General features: G+C 45.2%; 1 protein-coding gene across 4 annotated transcripts in view; it reads right to left on the reverse strand.

Moving 5' to 3' along the window:
- The window catches only part of GCNT1 (glucosaminyl (N-acetyl) transferase 1), a 71,300-nt gene extending 57,752 nt beyond the window's left edge, over nt 1-13,548 (reverse strand). For 3 of the 4 annotated variants that reach the window (XR_004350279.1, XM_032634322.1, XM_032634320.1), the window contains exons 1-2: nt 13,421-13,548; nt 12,477-12,596 (exon numbers count right to left, since the gene is read on the reverse strand). The gene's annotated coding sequence lies outside the window, so the exon portion shown is untranslated. The remainder of the gene's footprint in view (nt 1-12,476; nt 12,597-13,420) is intronic. The other variant, XM_032634321.1, reaches the window with a different exon arrangement.
- Nucleotides 13,549-23,159: the final 9,611 nt, after the last annotated feature.

Here is a 23,159-nt window from a genome sequence, read left to right on the forward strand (position 1 = left end):
CATACGACCCAGCAATCCCGCTACTGGGCATATACCCTGCAAAAAGCATAATTCAAAAACAGTCATGTACCACAATGTTCACTGCAGCTCTATTTACAATAGCCAGGACATGGAAGCAACCTAAGTGTCCATTGACAGATGAATGGATAAAGAAGATGTGGCACATATATACAATGGAATATTACTCAGTCATAAAAAGAAACGAAACTGAGTTATTTGTAGTGAGGTGAATGGACCTAGAATCTGTCAAACAGAGTGAAGTAAGTCAGAATAAGAAAAACAAATACCATATGCTAATGCATATATATGAATCTAAAAAAAAATGGTTCTGATGAACCTAGGGGCAGGACAGGAATAAAGATGCACACGTAGAGAATGGACTTGAAGACACGGGGTCGGGTGGGGGGAGGCTAAGCTGGGACGAAGTGAGAGAGTGGCATGGACATATATAGACTCCCAAATGTAAAAGAGATAGCTAGTCAGAAGCAGCCTCATAGCACAGGGAGATCAGCTCGGTGCTTTGTGACCACCTAGAGGGATGGGATAGGGAGGATGGGAGGGAGACGCAAGAGGGAGGAGATATGAGGATATATGTATATGTATAGCTGATTCACTTTGTTATAAAGCAGAAACTAACACACCATTGTAAAGCAATTATACTCCAATAAAGATGTTTAAAAATAACAATAATATTAAGCAATTTAATTGGGTTAAGGATCATACATACATTAGGTTTTTGGGGGGTTTTTTTGGGGTTTTTTTTGCCGTACGCGGGCCTCTCACTGCTGTGGCCTCTCCTGTTGCGGACCGCCATGGCTCACGGGCCCAGCCGCTCCGCGGCATGTGGAATCTTCCCAGACCGGGGCACGAACCCATGTTCCCTGCATCGGCAGGCAGACTCTCAACCACTGCGCCACCAGGGAAACCCCATACATTAGTTTTTATACAGAATAAGTGAGCCAACCTGTAATGTACTTACACTATACTTGATACATAATGAGCCTTCGATGAACATTAGGAATTTATGCATTATTATTGTTTACATTTCCTCAACTGGACATTGTTCAAATCTTTAATTCATATCTAAGGGTAACTTTTTTCAGACACCCTCCCCAAATAAGAAACTGTATCTCAAGTTTATTGACAAATACCTGAATACACTTAATTCCGCAGAAGCAGCTATTATACAAAACAGTGTGTTGTACAAAAAGCTATTAAACAAAACCTATCATATAGGTTCTAGGGGAAAAATACAATCACAAATAATGCATCTCCCTGATCTCAAAGAGTTCACACAAAGGTTATTTGCTGAGCCTTCTGCGGGAAATTATAGGCTTGGTCAATACAGTAAAAAGCTATTTTGAAAACAATGCATCCATTGTAGAGCTGAAAGTAACTTGAGAATGCATCTAGTCCTGCTAGAAACACCAGCTCTGGTGGGCAGTTACTAGGTTGTGGGGGTCAGGTGGATCCTGTGGTCCAATAAATTATGAGAAATGTGGTCAGAAACAAAGTTGGACAAGATGCCGTACTCCCAGGCTTCTTCCTTCTAATAGCTCTCAAGATGGTAATGCTCACCATGAATATTTAAAGACAGGTACAAGGGGCATGGCATTCAGAATTTCTCAAATTTGACCAAGAACACATTTTAGAGCAGCAGATTACAACCATAAGGAAAAAATCCAGCTAGTCCCAAGCCCCTCTCCTCTTTAACTCACGAAGAAGCTGGGGCCCAGGGGCACAAGTGACTTTTCTAAGGGTCAACTGTGAGTGTAAAGGCTGAGGGTTCACCCTGAACTTCACCCTGTCAGAATGTGCGTTTTTACACTCTACTGCTTTGCCTCAACTCAATTTGGTGGGGGAGGGGAATGGGGCCGGGGGAGATTGGAAGGGCCGGCCACAGAAACCCAAATGAGAAATCTGATTCCTGTGTGGTTAATGGCCATCAAACATCGCTTCTTTTCTTTTCTTCCATCCCCTTTCAATACAGGTCAAATTTCATAACCAAAAAAAGAAAGAAAAAAAATCTCTATATGAGTCAAACAAGAAATCTAGTGTATTATTTTCTTACACTTACGCTTTATTTTTAACCTCCCTACCCCACCTCCCCAAAATGGTATTACTGAGCATGATCATCTACCTTGTAAGGCTGACTTTTACCACATTCCAAAATCACATCTACCATCAAACACTGGTCCCTTTCCTAATGGGTCCAATTTAGCACAGAGGCTAATCCTCAAAATAACCAGAAACATCTAAGGATGTTACAGAACCAAACATCGGTCCACACATCTGTGCACAGTACAGCCAATCTACTGACACTGGGTTACGGTGAAGGAAAATGCAGCCTTTATTGTAAGGCGCCAGACAAGGAGTCCGGGGCTACCAATGCTCAAAAAACCCCTAACTCCTCGACGGTTTTGGGGAAACAGGTTTTTTTTAAGGCAAACTTTGTTGGGGGGAGGTCTGCAGGGTGTGTGCCCTTCCTCTGATTGGTTGGTGGTGAGGCAACAGGGTGGTGTTCCAACAATCTCAATCATCAGCCTTCTGGTTCCAACCAGTCTGGGGCCCGTGCACCTGAAGTTACCACCCTCCACCTGGGTGGGGGGCCTTAGTGCCCGTAAAAGAGATCACAGATCCCTTCAGGAGAAACCAGGGCCCTGACTGATGGCTGCGCTATTTGTTCCTTGACTGCCTTTCCTTTGTTTCTGCATTCCCTCCCCCCTCTAAGTAGTAACTATTTGAATCTGACCTTTGGAACTCAGGGAAGGTCTAGGAGGCTAAAATCCTTTCCCTACAGGCAAGAAGTGGTGGGGCAGAGAAAGCCTTTGTACTTGGGAGGGCTCCACAGGGTCCTGCTTGGTTTCATGGATACTAAACAAGGTGTTCAAAGGCACTCATTTTGATTTGTGCATGTGTTTGAAAATCTTGTATTTTTTTTTTTCCCCTTTTTGGCCGGGCTGTGCGGCATGCAGGATCTTAGTTCCCCAACCAGGGTTCCCCTGCATTGGGAGAGTCGAGTCTTAACCACTGAACCACTGGACCACCAGGGAAGTCCTGAAAATCTTGTATTTTTATAGCCATGCCTATTTTTTCAGGGAACTTGCAAGTTCTCTGATAAAAGGCAATCAACGTAATATTGTTAGGTTGACTGTAGTGTACTTTTTTTTTTTTTTTTTTTTTTTTTGCTGTACGCGGGCCTCTCACTGCTGTGGCCTCTCCCGTTGCGGAGCACAGGCTCCGGACGCGCAGGCTCAGCGGCCATGGCTCAAGGGCCCAGCCGCTCCGCGGCATGTGGGATCTTCCCGGACCGGGGCACGAACCCGTGTCCCCTGCATCGGCAGGCGGACTCTCAACCACTGCGCCACCAGGGAAGCCCCTGTAGTGTACTTTTAAAATACTTGAGCAGAGCCAGTAAGATGTAAATGTGGTTTTCATCTATACCTGGGAGCTAGAGAGGTCAAAAGCCCTAAACAGGAACACATTCCTGGGACAGCTGCACTCCAGTGGCAGCTACTACGAGTGCTTCAGGTATTTTCACTGCAAACCAGACGTTTTGTTAATTAGCAGGAGTGTTAGAACTGGATCTTCCTGGGTGAAGCTAATGACTTTGATTAACATGGCATTTGAGAAAAGAGTGGACAATGAGATCGGGATGCTCTGTCTATGTGGATGGATTAGGGATATTCTAGAGGCATGTCCTGCGCTTACATCCAAAGGACACATAAGCCTGGCAAGTCGAATAGCCTGGGACGGTACCCTGGGAGCATACCTGGGTCCAGCTGCTGATTTCAGAAAATTCGTGATTACTTGACTGCAACATGATGGTCAGCTGAATCCTGCTGGAATGTCTGACACCCTGTGCCTCAAGTCAACCTTTTGCTGGAGAGGCAGTCAGAGCCCCAAGACAGGACACAGCTGACCTGGACTGGCTTCTTAACCTTCAGCTGCCCAGAGAACTGCAGCCCTCCACCAATCTCTGCTTGCCAAAAATACCCAAACTGGCTTGTCTGGGTGCTGGGACAACAGCAATGACGTGGCTAGTGAATGAAAGAAAGGGAAGCCACATGACTTAAAGCATTTACCCGTTCCAGAGCAAAGGGCTGACGACAAGATTTCTTGAAGTTCCGTGGCTTTTTGTGCTTGTTTTTTAAAGTGTTCAAAGTGGCTTGTTTAAAGGAAGTTTAATGTACACATTTCAAGGGAAACAAGACACAGCATTCAATTCCTTCCAGAGTATGAGCACTTATTTTTACTCTAATAGCAATTTTATTTTCCACTGAGTGAGCTACAGGAGCGTGTCACGGGGAAGAGGCAGTTTTAGATTAAAGTTTACAAGGAAAGCAAGTTTTCAGACTGCGCTGTGTGTGTGTGTGTGGAGAGACAGCAGTTTGACTCGCAGTTTTTAATGATAAGCTGGCAAAATTTTTACTACAAACACTAAGAGTAAAAGCCTCAAGTACCTTCAATATATGTATATTTCTTTAAAAATTACATGTACTACTGTACATATGTACCTTAAATAATATGCATTACAAAACAAAAAGGTGGAGCAAGAGGAAATAAAACCTATTAGCTTAATCACTTAGGGCACAAAAGTTCTTGCTCACTACAAATTTTTATTAATATTTGTAACGAAAGCAATATATTAAATGTGCTTCATTATTTTTGAAAACCCCCATTTACTTTGCGATCCAGCGCTTGAATGACTGCTTCCAAGCTCAGTGTACTGTAACATTTTGCTTTAATGACTATCTGGGGTGGCAGGGATACACTGGAAAAACAGCAGAACACACTTAGTTCTGCTTCCCAAATCTTGATACTTTTCTGTCTATTGATCAATTATAAAAAAAACTCCTTGATGAGACTCAACTGGTTTCAATCAGTCCTTCTTGCAAATTAGTCTCAGGTGTCACATTTTTATAACTTCAACAAATAGATTCAAAACTTACTGATATTCTTCACCTAAAACATTTTAACAGGTAGACAATTCTGTTTCCAAGTTTTTAAAAGCTTTTTCTGGGACTTCCCTGGAGGTCCAGTGGTTGAGACTCCGCGCTTCCACTGCAGGGGGCGCGGGTTCCATCCCTGGTCTGGGAACTAAGATCCCACATACTGTGTGGTGTGGCCAAAAATGTAAAAATAAAAATAAGGGTTTCCCTGGTGGCGCGGTGGTTAAGAATCCGCCTGCCAATGCAGGGGACACGGGTTCGAGCCCTGGTCCGGGTAGATCCCACATGCGGCAGAGCAACTAAGCCCCTGCAAGCCACAGCGGCTGAGCCCATGGGCCTAGAGCCCGTGCTTGACAACAAGAGAAGCCACCGCAATGAGAAGCCCGCGCACCACAAAGAAGAGTAGCCCCGCTCGCCACAACTAGAGAAAGCCCATGCGCAACACAGCAACAAAGACCCAACTCAGCCAAAAATAAAAATTAATTAATTTTTTTAATAAATAAAATAAAGTTTTTTCTTTTGGGAAGGGGAGTTTTGATAACTCACAAATCTACCATATTTCTTGGCAACATGTTCGCATCCTAATGCAAACGTTTTCCAAATGGTTATTTCCAAATGCCTCTATAGCATAAATTTCTTCTGAAAAGCAGTCACTCTCCCTCTCCTTGTGAGCATTTCACACTTATCTTGGATTGTTCCTGCTCTACAAAGTAGCTGCAACTACTGACAGGCACAGCAAAACTGGGAAAGGGCAGCAAATCTGGAAACCTTGTCTTTTGTTAAAAAAAGATGCAAACACCTGTAAACTCAACCGCTCTTAGGTGGGTGCCGGGAAGAGAACCAGGGATGCTGAGTGGTGCAAAGACGGTCACGCTCCCTCCTCAGAGCATTATAAAGGATGGTAAAGCATCTACCACCTGAAGCTGCAATTCTCTCTCATGCCCTGACACACATCCAACGAGGCGAATGCTCAACTTCAGCTCCCGTGGCTGAGAATCAAATCTCAGGACACCTGTAACCAACTCACGGCTAAGTCTCAGTTCACCAGCTAAGTCTCAGTTCTCCGTTTGAGAGATGCTGTAATTTAAAGCCTTTGCGTTGATAAAACAACTACATAACTCAATGATACGCTGTCACTGGCAAATTGCAACACTTCACAAAGTGCTTAAGGGTGAGGTGAGGAGGGCCCCACCTGGGCGAGGAATCCCAGCCTCCTCCTTAGGAGATCACACGCCTCGCATAGGATAGCAGATCCAGAAGGCACCACTGGCAACACAGACTTTAACTGGTAAGACAGCTTGGTTTCCTTCTTAAATATTTACAAAATTATAAATAGAAGATCTCATAATTTCCTTCAACACCCCGATAGAATCGTCATTCGCCTCCCGCTTTGGATGCCAATCTATTTCGTTCATAATGGTCTCAACCTAATTGTTCATACACAGTAGGCAAATACAGTGAATTCCAGGTAATCGGCTGCAGCTCAAGGGCGCAGAATGGCTTTAAATGGTCTGGTAGCCGAGGGAGTGGCTCTCAACCTTGGCTGTACACATGTTGGAACTACCTGGGAGCTTTCCAAGAATACCGATCCCCCTCCCTGAAATTCGATGGAATTGGTCTGGAGTTTCACCTGAGTGGCAGGAATTTTAAAAGCTCCCAAGTGTTCCTAATGTAGAGTCAACATTGAGAACTTGGACATGTACCTGCGCATTGAGGAGGGAGCCTGGGAAGACCCTTTCCCTCCAGAAGCCACACCCCCACCCCGGGGGCTTTGATGTCCATCAAAATAAGCTCTCAGGTGAGCATTAATGCCTTTAGTCATCAAGTGTAAGGTGAAAGGTGGGAAATGATTTGAAGAAAAGGTAGTAAGAGGCTATTTCAGGTACGTGGGGCTGAGCTGTTTTTTAAAACACTTCTGACACCAAGTGCGGGGTTTTTTCCTCCTGACACCCACCAATTCTGACACCAACTGGGTACTCAACCATTCAGTTCAATTCTGTCACGAACTAGCTGGAGTCAGCCCCGACCCCACCGATTAAGGGCTCAGTCCCACAAGACTGCCCGCACTTCAGTCATCAGCTGCGAATGGGGTGCCCAGGCAAATTATAAACTTGGGGGTTCCATGAATTCAGCATTTCTCATGACACCCCAACCCCAGGTTCAAAAATTTGCTAGCACAGCTAGGATTCCAGAAAACACTTTACTTACCACTACAGTTGATTAGAAAGCATACAACTCAGGAACAGCCAAAAGGAAGAGATACATAGGGCAAGGTATGGGGGGACGGGCGCCGAGCTTCCTGGCTGCTCCTCCCGGCAGGCTGCCCATGCTCAGCACCTTGATGTGTGCAGCTACCCAGAAGCTCTCCAAACGGTGTTGTTCAAAGTTTTTTTTGTTTTTTGTTTGTTTGTTTTGCGGTACGCAGGCCTCTCACTGTTGTGGCCTCTCCCGTTGCGGAGCACAGGCTCCGGATGCGCAGGCTCAGCAGCCATGGCTCACGGGCGCAGCCGCTCCGCGGCATGTGGGATCCTCCCGGACCGGGGCACGAACCCGTGTCCCCTGCATGGGCAGGCGGACTCTCAACCACTGCGCCACCAGGGAAGCCCCTGTTCAAGTGTTTTTATAACCCAATCCCTAGCACCTCCTCCCCTTCCCAGAGGTCACCATGTGGAGCTGAAAAGTTCCAACCCTCTTAATTACTTGGTCTTTCTAGTGACGCGTCTCACCCTGAGGCTACCTAGGGTCCCTTCTCACTCCCACATCCTCAGCCTCTCCCGTCTCTACTAGAAACTTCCCAACAGCATCAGAATACATTCAAGTTTCTTCAATTGCGATTTGAAAAAACAAGCCAAAAACAAACAAGCAAAGAGTGGGCCACAGACCCCATATTTCCTCCCTACCCCGCAGGTGTACCTGGCTTCTCAGTCTTAACCAACTTCTCCTCTTCATCCGAGCACAGTGATCAAACTCTCCAGGACCAGTCCCTCCCCTTCTCATTCTACACCCCTCTTTGGATGATCTTTTTTAAGCATCTCATGCTCTTACAGACTGAGCTAGCGGAGCACTGGAGGATCTTTTTCATATGCAGTGATTACTTGCAATACCTCCCAAACATGTTATTTCCACCCCTGATCTCTTTCAGGAGTTCCCGTTGCCTATTCCCTGACTCCACATGGCTGTCTCACAAGCAGACAGATATGGATGGAATTACCTTCCCTCTCCCACCTTGTACAAACCCACTCCTCCTCTACTGCCTTCAACTATAAAGGGTTTCACTATCCTATCCCACTCAGGTATTTATGCCAAACTTTTAAATCATCCTTGATACCTCCCTCTCTATCAACTATATCCAAATAGTCACTACCTTCTTACTGATTTTTAACTACTAACTCCATGTCTCTCTCCCTCTCTTCCTCCCTCCCAAGCCCACCCCCTATCCCTGGGTGACTGAAAAGCCTTTGCACTACTGCACCCAATTCTCCCCCTCCCCAGGGTAGCCGCCTATGACTGTACAGGCTGTGCCCACACAAAGTGACTGGCTCAGGGGGCTGCCTTTAGGCCCGATCTAGTGGGACAAGCAGTACATCTTTTCTAATTGGTCCACCCAGAAGGGAAGCCTTTTTCTGGTTTCCACAAAGGCACTGTATATGCCAACAGGGCTTACCCCTCCAAACACAGCAGTGACGATAGCATTTTTAAAACCCAAATCTAATCATCTCATCTCCCATTTGAAAGCTTTCAATGAGATCCCCCTACTTTTTTTTTTTTTTTTTTTTTTTTTTTGCGGTACGCGGGCCTCTCACTGTTGCGGCCTCTCCCGTTGCGGAGCACAGGCTCCGGACGCGCAGGCCCAGCCGCTCTGCGGCATGTGGGATCCTCCCAGACCAGGGCATGAACCCGTGTCCCCTGCATCAGCAGACGGACTCTCAACCACTGCGCCACCAGGGAAGCGCCCCCGCTACCTTTTCATTAAAGTCCGAAGTCCAAAAAATGACCCAAGAGGCCTCATTCCAAGCCACGTTCCTTCCTTGTTCTCAACCATTTCAGCCTGGAACTTTAAACCCTAATTCACCTGACTACTTTCTTCTCGTTTTTAAGGCCTCATTTTAAATGTCTCTTTTTAGGTGGACCTACCCTGAGTAATCCCCTCCCCTAAACTAGTCTAGGTCCCCAGGTTAAATGTTCTCTGGACATCTGTGCTTTTCTCAAGTACCATTTATGACTGTGATTGCCTGTGTGACTACGTGCTAGTCAGCCCCCTGCCCCCCGACAACCAGCCACTAGACTAAATGGTTCATAAAGGCAGGGACCCTCGACCCCATTCCCAGCTGTAGCCCCAGAGCTGACAATGCCTGGCATCCAACAGGAGCTCAGTAAATAGTTGTTCAGTGAGTAAACAGGTGCAGGTACCCAGGCCCCTTGCAAACTATCTGGCTCCCTCTTTAGCAAAAGAAAAATTAATCATGGGAGGAAGTTCTTAGTAAATTTAGTGCACTGATTATCAAATACACATAGACTCCTGATTGAAAATATTTGGACAATAAAAGAATCAGAAATTCTGGGTGCTTCCTGGCAGCAGGAACACTTCTCTGGATTTGCATTTGTGACCACAATCCTCTTTTGAGCTACGGACAGAGTTTTACCAGGGCCAGTTTCCTGTGTGCTGTTGCACAGGACCCTGAACTTTGCTTAACGCTCAGCTGTCTGTCGCCACCCTGAAATTCTTCATAATATTTTAACAAGGGGCCTCACAAATTATGTAGCCAGTCCTGAGTCTTACAAATTAGTCTGATTTCTCTAAGGATGCATCGTTTATAACCAGGGCAATGTTTTCAACCTCCCAGGGTCTAAAAAGAGAGGATTATACTTGCAGGACATTTTTTCTTCTGATAAGCAATATCATATATTACTTAGTGTTCTCGTTCATAAAATTAGGATATCTCAGACTACAGAAACACATGGTTGTCCTATTTACTGCTGTTAGGCAAAAAGTTCTACATTTCTTTTAAAACTAAATTCTACTCTGAACATGATTTAGATTGAGTCTCTCTTTTAAAATTTTTGCTTAAAAGTTTTTGTTTGTTGTTCTAAAATTAGGGATTGTGTCAATTTTTTCAAATCAATAACCATGGTCCACTGATATTCCATCATACCTTAAAAAAATCTGAAAGACAATGAGCACACTGAAAAGAGAAAAATGAAAACTGCTGTATAACTCCTTTTTAGCTTCCACATTTTAAACTTTAGAAATTTAACAGCTGCGTCAAACACTTGAGATTTCTTTGGCGATAAAACCTGGCAGAATACACGTGGCCATTCACGAAGAACACTGGTTTAGTCATCTTTATTATAAAAATATTTTAAATGTCAGATGTTTAAACTTTACCAATAGCTTCTCTAGTCATTAGAAGTTTAAAGTTAACTGTGTTTAGTATACAGTTTAGTTAATAAACATCTAGAGCATTTTAACTATCGGTGCATGTTTTTCTCAACTGGGTGACTCTGTTCCCCAGGGAACATTTGGCAATGTCTGGAGACATTTTTGGTTGTTACAACTAGACGGAGGGGGGACTTCCCTGGTGATCCAGTGGTTAAGACTCCGCCTTCCAATGCAGAGGACCTGGGTTTGATCCCTGGTTGGGGAACTAAGATCCCATGTGCCACGGGGGCAACTAAGCCCACACGCCGCAACTACTAAGCCCCTGTGCTCTAGAGCCAGAGCGCCAAAACTAGAGAGAAGCCCACGCACCACAACAAAGAGCTCGCGTGCCGCAACTAAAACCTGTCGCAGCCTAATTAATTAATTAATTAATTAAAAAAAAAAAAAAACCTAGATGGAGGGGACTGGTGGCATCCAGTGAGTCAAGCCAAGGACACTGCTACCCATCTTACAATGCAGAAGACAATCCCAACAGGAAATTATCTGGCCAAAAATGTCAAAAGTACCAAAGTTGAGAAACTCTGGTCTAACCATACATGCGTTTGCTACAGATAGGCAAAAGGACATATGACAACCTGAAGCCATGCCTCCTGTGTCAAAGCCATTGTGGTTAAAAGTACAGACAGGCCCCAGGAGAAAGACCAGATTTATAAAATTAGTCATTTGGGAACTCCTTTTAAGGCAGGGAGTAAGGCATCTGACATCCTGAGCTAGAACCATGAATAAACAGTAACAAAATTCCTTGGTTGGCCCAAAAAAGACTACTTTCCTCAATGCAGCTACACTAATGTACACTTCACAGAAAAGAGAAATTGAGATTCAGAAGAGATGATTTTCAACAGTATTAATTTGTTTCCTACCACCTCATTTCATGAAAAATGTACAATATATATACATCATAGGTCAGAATTTTTCATTCACTTGAGAATGTGATCACCAGGTATAGCAGTTTCTAAGAGATCTGAAAACAGATGTTGCAACATGAACCAAATTTGATTTGATTTCTTGTGTTTTAGAAAAGAAAAAAGAAGAGCCAATATTAAAAATCCCTTTTTACATATTTTTTAATAAAGATTTTTCAGTTATTGGGTGGGGGAGCTCTGGTCACATTGGACCAGAATTCCAGCACAGTTATAGGGAGGAAATGGCCAATACCCACCCAGGTGTTGGCAGGTCCTCTGCAGGTCATCTGGGACCAATCAAGGTCCATTTAGCTCTCCCCACACATTACTTGTTTGGTGCCTGTAAATTTGTTGATTTCATTTTGTAGATAGTTGATAGTTCTCAAGAAAAACATTTTCCTTAGTGTTAAGTGACTAAATTGCAAATGGAAATGAAGTAACTAGTGACTTGAAGCAGTCCTATAATTAATCAAGAATGAGCTATAATTAATGAAGAATGGAATCCAGTACATACTCAGCGCCAAGGCTGAGAAGGCTCTTTCCAAAGCCAGGCTGAAGCAAAGGCAGAGGAGCTGACAGGAACCTTTAAACCCTCACCATGAAACGGGGAAAACAAACAAACAAAACTTCTTTCATCTATCAATAAAACTGGGTAAACGTAAATTCGCCGTACATTATATTGTTTTTAAACATAGAGGAGTTAGCCATTTCTGAGGACTCAAAATCTTCCCAGAACGACCATCCTGAAGGCCTGCAAAAAATCCATTAAGCAACAGCAGAGAGCCACAGAGCCTGCATTTTCCTTCTTGCCCTAATTGAAATCTGTTACCAAATCCTATGGCGGGTGGGGGTGGGGGGGCTTGTTTGGAACTGCCTGGGTTCCTAGCAGGTAATTCACACTGATCTTTAACAACCATTCAGCCCTCCTCCTCCCCTTTATAAAACAAATCTGCCTTTCAGAACAGCTCTTAAAGAGGGGCTGAATGCCCCAGAGAAGCACGCAAGTCCCCGACCCCACGCCTCACCTACCCCTCACCAAACGCAGACCATGCTTTCTCTGAACACTGTATATCTTCCCAATTTGCCTCTTGTCCTAGTAATTCTAAAATGAAGACTCCCTTCTCTCTAAAAAGAAATAACAAAGCCAAGGGTGTGCAGGATGCCAGGTGATACAAGACTCACCTCCACCCGGGCAGCCCTAAGGCCGAGGCTGGACGCACAAGTGACCTCATCCAACGGGAAAGATGAGAAGTGTGCAGCAGGCAGGGGTGCCTGTGTTTTGCTCGGCGTCCAGAGAAAGGGCTGCAAGGGGGGGAAAGAGCTGTGAGCGAGAGCTTCTTCCACCTTAAAAGCTAATAAACAAAAACTGGAAATATTTAAATCAGAAATTGGGTGCTAACAACACAAAACCAAAAAGAAACCTAGGAAGGGAGTAGAATGAGTTTAAGAAGAATCACCTGTTTCATCACAGACTCAGCAGCGCGCGTTTCCTAGACTTGGCGTGAAGGATAGAGAGGGAACAGGAAGATGGGGAGACGCGTGAGGGCTTCAGAGCCCTTGAGTAGCGTCTCTTTTCCAGTACTTGGCCCCAGGGTAAGTCACTTATTATCCTGGCTTAGGCTTCTTTATCAGTAGAATGGGGGTAATAAATGCCTCTCCGCAGGGCTACAGTTAGGATTAAATGAAGTTAACGCCTCGGGCCCGAAGGGACAACAACGATTAGTAATGTTTGCTCCCTGACTATCCAAGCCCGCAGCCGCCAACTCCGATTCCTAAGCTCCAACTCGCTACGTGGACCAGGGGGAAAGAGACCAGAAAAAGTGGCTTCCAGGTGACACTGGGCACCAGAGTCCTAGCCCCAGGCTCCCTTGACCGGACGGAAGAGTAGGGTCGAGGCAGGGCGCCCTGCACCATCCCCGGCCCCGGGCGCACAAGCTCGAAACCGATTCCCACCGCGCGTCCTCTTTCTCCTGCCCCGGCTACGATTCCTCTTCCCCGGCGGAGCTGACCCGGCTCGAGGCAGCGGGGTCCTGGCTAAGAGCCTGCTCCCTCCCTTCAGCCCATCCTTCCCCTTTCCTCCCCTGCAGCCAGGCAGCCAAGCAGGGACCTGGTAGGGAGTTACTTACCAGCAGCGAGCGCCTGGTCCCGAGGACGCTGGATGGTGCTGGGCCGCGCGGGTACTCTCCTCGCCTGGCTTTACGCTGCGCTAGGCTGCGCCGGTAGCGCTGGAAAACCTCGCCGCCCGGCTTCGGGCCACCCACCCGCGCGCCCGCGCGCCGCGCGCCACGCCCCTCGGCCCGCCCCTCTAGGCCCCGCCCAGCGCATCGCCGCCTAGCCGGCCTCGCCCATCTCTGCTCTTGCAGGCGCCGCGGGCCACCCGGCAGAGGTCAGCACATCCTCAGGGCGTTTCCGTGGTCTGGGCGGAGGGCTGGACTCCGCGTGCTTCCTCTCTCTGCTTCCTCAGGTTGGCACGGGTTCTTAGTTGGGAGAACCGCGTAAGGACTGGGCACGTGAGTGGGGTCTTTTATACCTCCTTCCTCGGAGGCAGGAAACGCGGGAAGCGCTGTCTTCTCTGATTTTAAAAATAAAAATAGGTTGTATAACGAAAAAGAAAAAAAATTAATGCCAAGCCTCTTTACATCATGTTAAAGTTTAGAGGTGACCGTGTACTGATGAACTTTGCATACTAAATTTAGCATTTTAAAAAACTCATTACATGCGTGTGTATTTTCACATGAAAACTGAAATTAAATTGTGGAACAATCCTCAATACTATGCAAGGTAGAAAGCATCTCTCTCCTGCCCTCACTGCCCGTAGCATTGTGTCAATTATAAAAGTCCGCACAATCTCCCTTGCAGCAAGAGGAATATTGTGTACGTGTTTTCTTCCGTTGAATTTTTAACTCCTGGAGCGCAGAACAGGTTCTTACTTATCTTCGTATCACTTATTCATTCAACACATACGTACTGAAAAAAATGAAGGAACAAACTGAATGCATAAGTCACTTCCCTGCCCACAGGGCCCTGCTGGAACTGTAGGGTAAAGCTGAGACCTTGTTAGTGGATGGGCTTCCCTGTAGCAGGAGGCTTGCCTGATGTCCACCATTCTAAGGAAAGGAGGTCATTGCTCAGGGGAGACGCGTGAACACAGAGAGCAGGGCCGGGAAGCACTGAGTATCTGAGGCTCATCTTCTTGGGCTTTGGTCTTGATGAGATTAGATGCCCTAGGGACAGGGTTAGCTGTATACACATGTCCACACAAAGCAGAGGATGACAGTGCCCAGTAAGTGGAGCATAAATTAGCCACACTTAACAGCACACAGGTTTCAAGTTAACCCACCTGTCTCTTTTATGAACACCTGGCCTTTTCTCTTCTAGACTGGAATATTCTGGGAGGAGTGCTCTGGACTCAGCTCCCACCTCTGTGCCAGAGTGTTGCTGGGCGAACCAGGACCCTGCAGGCCAGCTGTACTGACAATGGCAGAGTCACTAGTGAAATATTCCTGGGGGAAGGTAAATCTTGCCTGTTCCCTGAGGAGATTCCTCCTCCAGTGATAATCTTGGAACATCTTGCTTTCATCTCTCTTTTTTTTTTTTGCAGTTACGCGGGCCTCTCACTGTTGTGGCCTCTCCCGTTGCAGAGCACAGGCTCCGGACGCGCAGGCTCAGCGGCCATGGCTCAAGGGCCCAGCCGCTCCGCGGCATGTGGGATCTTCCCGGACAGGGGCACGAACCCGTGTCCCCTGCATCGGCAGGCGGACTCTCAACCACTGCGCCACCAGGGAAGCCCCATGAACCTCTTTTAAGCGTGGTTTATATTTTTATCATGGAAACAAAAGTATGAACCCAAAATATCTTCTGCAAATATACACAGAATTTACATTTTGGTCAGAACTAGAAAAAAAGTAATTACAATTTTTTTTTCAATCTATTGCTAATCCAGATGACCTTTTTTACTAAAGGACAGAATTATATTTTTTAATTCCTTAAGTAAAGCCATTGTGAAGTCAATTATGCTAAAACCTTAATACTGCATTATGAAATTAAATTCATAAATTTTATTAATTCACTGTTTGAAACTAAGCCTGTCACTTCTTTCCACTAGACTAAACATGTTTCCTCCATCGTCACTTGACCAGTTTTTTTCTTACTGTGCTTACATCAAGAATATTTTAAGTTTGTTTTTAATTGTCAATACTTAGTATTCCTATTTAGGGGAGCAGAATATGCCACCCCAAAATATTCCTCTTGAGCACAGGATCATTTTAAACTGGTTATTTTTAAGAAACTGAGACACAAGAGAAGCTCTGGAAACTAAGTACTGTAAAAGTTACCCTTTTGTAAAGATATTTTTATATATAAGGGAAATCACCCTTTGTGAGGGTATCTTCCTCCCTCTCCTAGGAAGAGGGGGGAAGACCAAACCTCTAAAACTCTTATCAATACAGCACCATGTTCCTTTTGTTTACTGTGTGTTTCTGTGTTGTTTTTGTTTTTGTTTTTTGATAACTGCTCAAAGTGACTGTCCCCCTACTCCACCCATCTTCTTTTGTCTTTAGCTGAAGATGGTATTTAAGGTGAGGACTTGCACCAGTTGGGGAAATTACTCAATTTTACTGGACCTCTCCCATGTATACGTGTTATAAACTTTTGTTTGTTTTTCTCCTGTTAATGTCTTGTGTCAATTAAATTATTATGCCAGCCAAAGAACCTAGAAGGGGAGAAGGAAAAATTTTCCTCCCGTATGCTTACAATACTACTCTTTAATTTCTAAAGGGCTGATCAAATTTGCTTGCCCTTGAGTTATCTACTCATATCATTAAACATTTATATCTTAAAAAAAGAGAAATAAAATGTGCAGATCTTATAACCCAGCGATTCTACTCTTTAGCGTAAACTCAACAGTTGTATTGCCTAATGTGGTAGCCACTAGCCACATGTGGCTACTGAGCCCATGAAATGTGTCTGGACTGCGTTGAAACGTGGTAAGCATAAAATACACAGTCAATTTTGAAGACTTAATATGAAAAAAATTTTTACTATCTAAATTTATCTTAAAATATTGATTAAATGTCAAAAAGATAATATTTTGGCTATATTATTTTAAATATTATTTTTTAAATTTTTAATTAGGAAAAAATGAAAGGTGAATAAAATTTGTCACTAGTATTACCTAACAGAACTTGGGTTCACTCACGCTCCACACAGCAAAGCCAATCTCCTGACACCCGGTTGTGGTGAAGGAAAGTACAGCACTTATTGCAGTGTGCTAAGCAAGGAGAACTGGCAGCTCCTGCTCAAAAGACCTGAACTCCCTGATGGCTTTTAGGGAAGGGTTTTTTAAGGCAACATTTGGGGTGAGGGCTGCAGCTCCTGGACTTTTTTCTGATTGGTTGGTGGTGATGTTTCCAGCATCTTAATCAACCTGGCTCCAACCAGTCTGGGGTCTACTGTTTATGGTCAGCATGTAGTCACCATTCCCCACCTGGGTGGGTGGGGTTCTTAGTTTCTGCAGAACAATTCAAAGATATATGCCAGATTGTTATGTATACCCCTCGAAGAGGAGCTAGCGCTCTGTTTTCTTGCTGAACTATTGTTTCTTAACGGCTTTTCCTTTGTTTCTGCATTCCCTCCCTCCCCTAATTGGTAACTGCTTGAGTCTGCTCTTTGAAACTCAGGAGGCCTAGTAGAATCCACCTGCCGATGCAGGGGACACGGGTTCGTGCCCCAGTCCGGGAGGATCCCACATGCCGCGGAGCGGCTGGGCCCGTGAGCCATGGCCGCTGGGCCTGCGCGTCCGGAGCCTGTGCTCCGCGACGGGAGAGGCCACAGCAGTGAGAGGCCCGCGTACCGCAAAGAAAAAAAAAAAAAATCTCTTAGTTTTGCAAAAGTACCCCAGGGGACTATAAGATGGAACAGAGCTCTGATCACCCATACTTAATTATTCACGGCCGGTGTTATCAAATATCAAGCAAACAGCAATTCAAATCGGTCTCTCAGGGTTAGAGTTCCCAGCTCCAAAAAAGAAGAAAATTCTAACCAACGTTCTGCCACAGGCGAAACCAACACAATAGAGAAGGATACCCTGGTGTCATCACACACGAGCCCCGTTATTCACCAAAGATGTCTCAGCTGGTCAATGCAAGTGCTAACACACATACAAACAACAAACACATGGTCCCACAAACAAAGAATCAGATGAGGTGTAGTCCAGAAATTCCACCTCCATTCCCAGACGGAGGCTCCAGAGCGGCCTGGCTACCAAAAAAGAATGGACCGCAAGTGGCTCATCCCATACACACAAAAACACAAACAGCTAAGCTACGGTCACACTGACAGAAAATCAGAAGAGGTGTAGTCTGGAATTCCACCTCCACTCCCCAACGGAGGCCTCCACCAAGCCCAGCTCTCGCAAATGAACCGGTTCCCAAATCGGGTAGAGTCCAATAACAATTCCCCTCTCCAGCAGGGTACCCCAGTCAAACAAATTGGCTTGTCCCGTAAAGGAAAAGCCCAAATTAAGAGGGGATATGTTCCCGGTGTGCACACCGGAGCAACTTACCCTCAAGTGGCTCACTTCCCGCAGGGGAAGCAGCCCAAACGGAGTGGAGAAAATTCCCAGCTTATGCAAACTGAAGCGACTCACCAACGGCACTGAATGTGGACCGCAGCTCCAGACGTTTCTCGGCTCCAAACAGCCTCGTGCCACGGGCGGCCAGTGCCTGTCGGGGACAGCCCCTCAGAGATCCCCGAGGGAAATGAGCTCTGGCAGCTGCTGGGGGCTCAGGGAACGGGCTGCCCCAGGCCGGGGTCGACCCGCCACGGGCACGGACTCCTAGGCTGGCTTCTCCAAAATTGTTAACGCAAGTTCGTGTGGCCGACACACAGTGAGGCCAAACAAACTGAAACGTCGGAGTTTGGGGCAGAAAAAGGTTTATTGCGAGGCCGTACAAAGAGACAAGGTGGCTCACGCCCTGAAAAGTCTCGAGCTCCCCGAAGAGTTTTGGCAAAGCATTTTTAAAGGCCAGGAGAAGGGGGATCGCAGGGTACGTGATCAGCTTGTACACAGTTCTCTGATTGGCTGATGGTGAGGCAGCAGGGTGGTGTCACAGGGGTTAACATCAGTCCTTAGGCTCCAGGAGGCCTGGGCTATGTGCTCATGGTCAGCAAGTAGTTCTTCCATTTGCAGGGGGTGGGGTGGGAGTGGGGGTTCACATCTACAAAACAACTCAGGAAATTTGCAGCAGATACTATTATCTAGGTACTTCAGAGAGGAGCTAAAGCAGAGGATATGGGGGGAGGCCTGTCCCGGGTAGGCCCCATAGGGTCCTGCTCAGTTACAGAAACAGGGGCCACGGAGAGGCTTTTGTACCTGGGAAGGCCCCGCAGGGTCCTGCTTGATTTCAATCCCCCCTTTTCTTTGATACGCCTAAATCTTGAGGGGAACAGGGGCAGGACAATAAAGAGAATAAAGTTTTGGATAGAGAGGTTAATCATAAACTTGGCAAAAGGAACTCACTTTTACATGGCTCGGTTTCACTAGCATAATAGTTGGAATTTTGAATATATGTTGCAAAGCAACGCTAATTCTGTTCCCTAACACAATTTGTATAGCTTGTTCAGTTATATTATGAACATTGCTGGATTTATCTGATCATCTGACTTTAATGTGTAATATTATTTTGATAGGGAAATTAATTTCAAGATCCAGACAATGAATTTGTAAATTAACCTTTAGAATATATCTTTTTTGTCAGTTGTGTGTGGCATGTATCCACATGTGGCATGAATATAATCCACTTATTTTTTTTTTTATAAATTGATTTACTTATTTATTTTTGGCTGCGTTGTGTCTTCGTTGCTGCGCATGGGCTTTCTCTAGTTGCAGCGAGTGAGGTCTACTCTTCGTTGTGGCGCCCAGGCGTCTCATTGCGGTGGTTTCTCATCTTGCGGAGCACAGGCTCTAGGCACACAGGCTCAGTAGTTGTGGCGCACGGGCTTAGTTGCTCGGTGGCATGTGGGATCTTCCCGGACCAGGGATCAAACCTGCGTCCCCCGCATTGACAGGTGGATTCTTAACCACTGCACCACCAGGGAAGCCCAATCCACCTATTTTTAATTACCACAATAACACATAATCGATCATAAATTTACACAAGGGTGGTTCAGAAGGTATTTCTGGATGTCTTAGGGGTGTATCAATCGGAGTCCAGGCGGAAAGCAAAAATCATAGCAGTTATTTTTATAGAGAATTTAAGGAATTGGTTGACCAGGTAAGGAGGATTGAAAAGGCACAAAGAGAAACATTGCAGTAGCAAAGAGATGCCCACTGTGGGAAGCAGGTGCCACTGGTACAGCTGGAGAGATAAGTGTGGGGTTATCAGAAACTAAGAGCCGGGAGGAGGCCCTTGGGCGGCTGGGACTCGGACCTCGGAGGTTGGGGAAGGCGAGCACCCAGCTGGTGGTGTTATTTCTAAAGGTAAGTGTTGAGGCTGGAAAAGAGGGTAGATTAAAAACTGGAAATTGGAAGCAACTGCTTCAGCCAGGGGAAAGAGCCACTGCTTGGTGACACTGGTGGGAATGATTATCTGAACTGTTTGTCCCCACGGACCAAATATCAAGGAGCAAATCCCTTCTCCCTCCACCACCTCTCAGCTCTCCTCAAGCCCCCTACTGGCAAAACGTTACAGGAAACATGGTTGGCTATGTCACACCCGCAGCATCACAGAACAGAGCACAGAAGAATGGGCTTGAGCCACAAGATATACCTTAATAACCAGCATGAGGAGTAAACTCATAATTACGAGTATCAACTAATCTAATATTATAAATTCAGGGAAGTGCTGATAAACACAGCTTTTACAGTGATGACACTTGTAATACATTTTTTTTAATATAATAAAACTGGTTAAAAGTACAACTCAAATAAGGAGACAATGTTGAACTCGACCCAAACCCTGTGCTCTCGAAAGTGGTTGTTTAAAAAAAAAAAAAAAACGAAAGAAAGAAAGAAAAACCCATCCCCACACCCTTTTGTGTTCCAGGAAACAGCTCACTGCAAAGAACCACCACCTTTCCTCAAGTGGCTTAGATAAAAGCCACATAGAGCTCCCTTGATTACCTATGATAAGGCCAGACACAGACCCTCCAAATTCCCTTCTTTGTCTCATAAATGATTAGCTGAACTGTTTGTCCATGCTGACCTGTCTGTACAAAACGCCTGCTCACTTGACTTTATTTAGGCATTCTTCCTAAGCTAGCATTGGGAGGCGGAATAAACCCCTAATTTCCCCTACCAAGAAACCCCTTTCTGGGGATTCCCTGGTGGTCCAGTGGTTAGGACTCCGCACTTCCACTGCAGGAGACAGGTTCCATCCCTGTTGGGGAACTAAGATCCCTCGTGCTGTCTGGCTGCGGTGGGGGGTGGGGGTGGGGCCTGAGGAGGGAGCTGGAAAAGCCCCTTCTCAACTGACCTTAAGGAAAACCTTTCCTGATCAATTGTCTGGTCAAGCCAGCTGCTCATCTCACTCCCTGATACCCATTCTTTCTAGCCCTTTTCTGCCTGATCTTTCAAAAGCTTGCAGATCTTACAAATGGAGCACTCTCCATTTCGATTACCCCTCCGCCTACTGCAATAAGCCCCTTCCACGAATTGCAAGAATCCTTTTGGATGAAGTCTCTTCTTACCAAATCTGGATTTGGTTTTTGTTTGACAGTTTTATCTGGTGCTGTGACTTGGCTGAAGACTGGCCCTCACCTACGGACCTCTACCATCCCTACACTGGTAACGGTTCAGTGCTTTGAGGAAACTCTGGTGAGTTCAGGTCTTGAACCAGTGCTCCAGACGTCTTGTTTGTTGAAGGATCACAGTAAAGAGTTACTTTTATTCTTTCCAACAAAGAGAGAATCTTTGCATGTCATTGTGGCACGAATTCAGTTTAATATCTTCATGAAATGGCAAACTTTACCCAAAGCAATTTAGAACTTCAGAGGCTTCTTTGGGAAACTTGGGATCTCCCCAAACTGGCTCATGTAGGACCTCTCCCTTCCCATCATCCCCCACTCCTTTTTATCATCGGAACCTTCCCTTCCGCTGCCCTGAATCCTTTGATCTGTCCCCCTTCAACTCCCTTATCTTGTCCAACCCCACCCACCCTGTCAGACCCCTCCCTGCACACCGTAGCTCCTAGTCCCTTGAGATTTGGGTCCCTTCTGTTCTACTCACCTCCTCTTCACTCCCGTTGGTGAAGAAAGGATCTCCTGCTCCAAAGAGAACGAGATAGTCAAAGACACAACACCTGATACTAGACAGATGAGACTGATAGTTTATTATAGTCACATAGGCTCAGCCTGGGGGAGGAGAGCACTCCCTGTCACTCAGGGCCACATGGGGGTTACATTCAACATCAGAGTGAATGAGCAGGGACTGTGGAAGGCAGGCTCTGTGGTAGAGGCACAAGGATGGGTGACCCTGGGTATCCATGGGAATATGTGATGGCTTATTTAAATAATTGTGTGGGCTGGCAAGGAGGTAAGACTCCTTATTGAGAATCAAGAAGCATGCATCTGGTCTGGCTGATGGGGGTACTAGCTGAGTGGGGAGCCATTTGCATTGTGTGAGGGCAAGAGCAGAGCAAGGGAAGAGAAGCGGAACACATGGTTAGGGCTTTGGGGCCCTGTGAGGATCAAAGGTGTCAAGGCAGCACATGCAACCTCAGGCCTTACGATGCACCCTTCTCCCATCAGGGGCTCTTGAGGGGCTCAGGGACCCCAACAGCAACCACTTGTGTGAAAAATGTCACTGGAAACAGACTGGATATTTCATCCACTCAGATAGGCTTTGGAGGCACACAGATGGCCGCTTGGTCTTTTCCCAGTCCCTTGATCAAAATTTAGTCCACAGACTCTATAAGATTACCCATCAGGGCAGAGGACATCTTAAAGGTCTGCTCTACCAATGTTTGTGGAAATGCTTAAGCCTCATATTGAGCAAGGAATGATTTGCTAGAAACACAATCCTGGTAAAGGATGAGAGCTGCACTTTTATAGGAACTAGTGAGTTGAAATTTTAACGTTGAAGCTATAAACTCTCTGTTTGAGCCTGTCTCATGTTTACGTATATATGTTTACATATCTATGTGTATATATGTATTATACACATACTATTTTCCTAAATCCAGATGGTATTACCAGATTAGATGATAAAATCCCTTAAAGGTCCTCAATTCTGATCGACTTAGAAATAAGTTAGAGCCTATGTAAATTAAATACTCCTAAAATTCCCAGAAATTAAGGAAATTGAACTCCTAATATTTTAAGTCCTAATACTTCTAATATGAACATCTAATATTCAATAAGAGTACTTTCAACAGTACTTTTGCAGAAACTATCCAAATATTTAAAGAATTCATGTCCACATAATTTAGGTAAATCTTTGGCAAATGACACTAGTCTGATATTGTTGGTTTAATAAAAACAGCTCTGTCTTCTGAGTTATCAGCATTAAGTATAAAATAAGCATATACTTTTATTCTATTTAGACATGTTCTTCCTAAACTTATACAGATTTGCTTATTAATAAGCTACTGTTACATCTACTACATGTTTAACGTTATAAAAAAGGTAAATCTGTATTTAAACTGAATCATTATTCTGACAATAATTTCAACAATAATTATGTTTTATAAAATGTCAGCTTGAAGATAGTTTCCAATCTCTTTTAGGTATCTTAAAATCTTAAACTTAACGCTAAATTAAATTAACCGATAGATATTCATTAAATGTCTAGATCATTTCTAAGTAAGATAGAATACTGAAACATAATTTTAAGTTTCTATAAACTTAAAAGTTTTTGCCTCTTATTTT

This window comes from Phocoena sinus, chromosome 6 (assembly GCF_008692025.1).
Source record: "Phocoena sinus isolate mPhoSin1 chromosome 6, mPhoSin1.pri, whole genome shotgun sequence".
In the NCBI taxonomy this organism is placed as follows: domain Eukaryota; kingdom Metazoa; phylum Chordata; class Mammalia; order Artiodactyla; family Phocoenidae; genus Phocoena; species Phocoena sinus.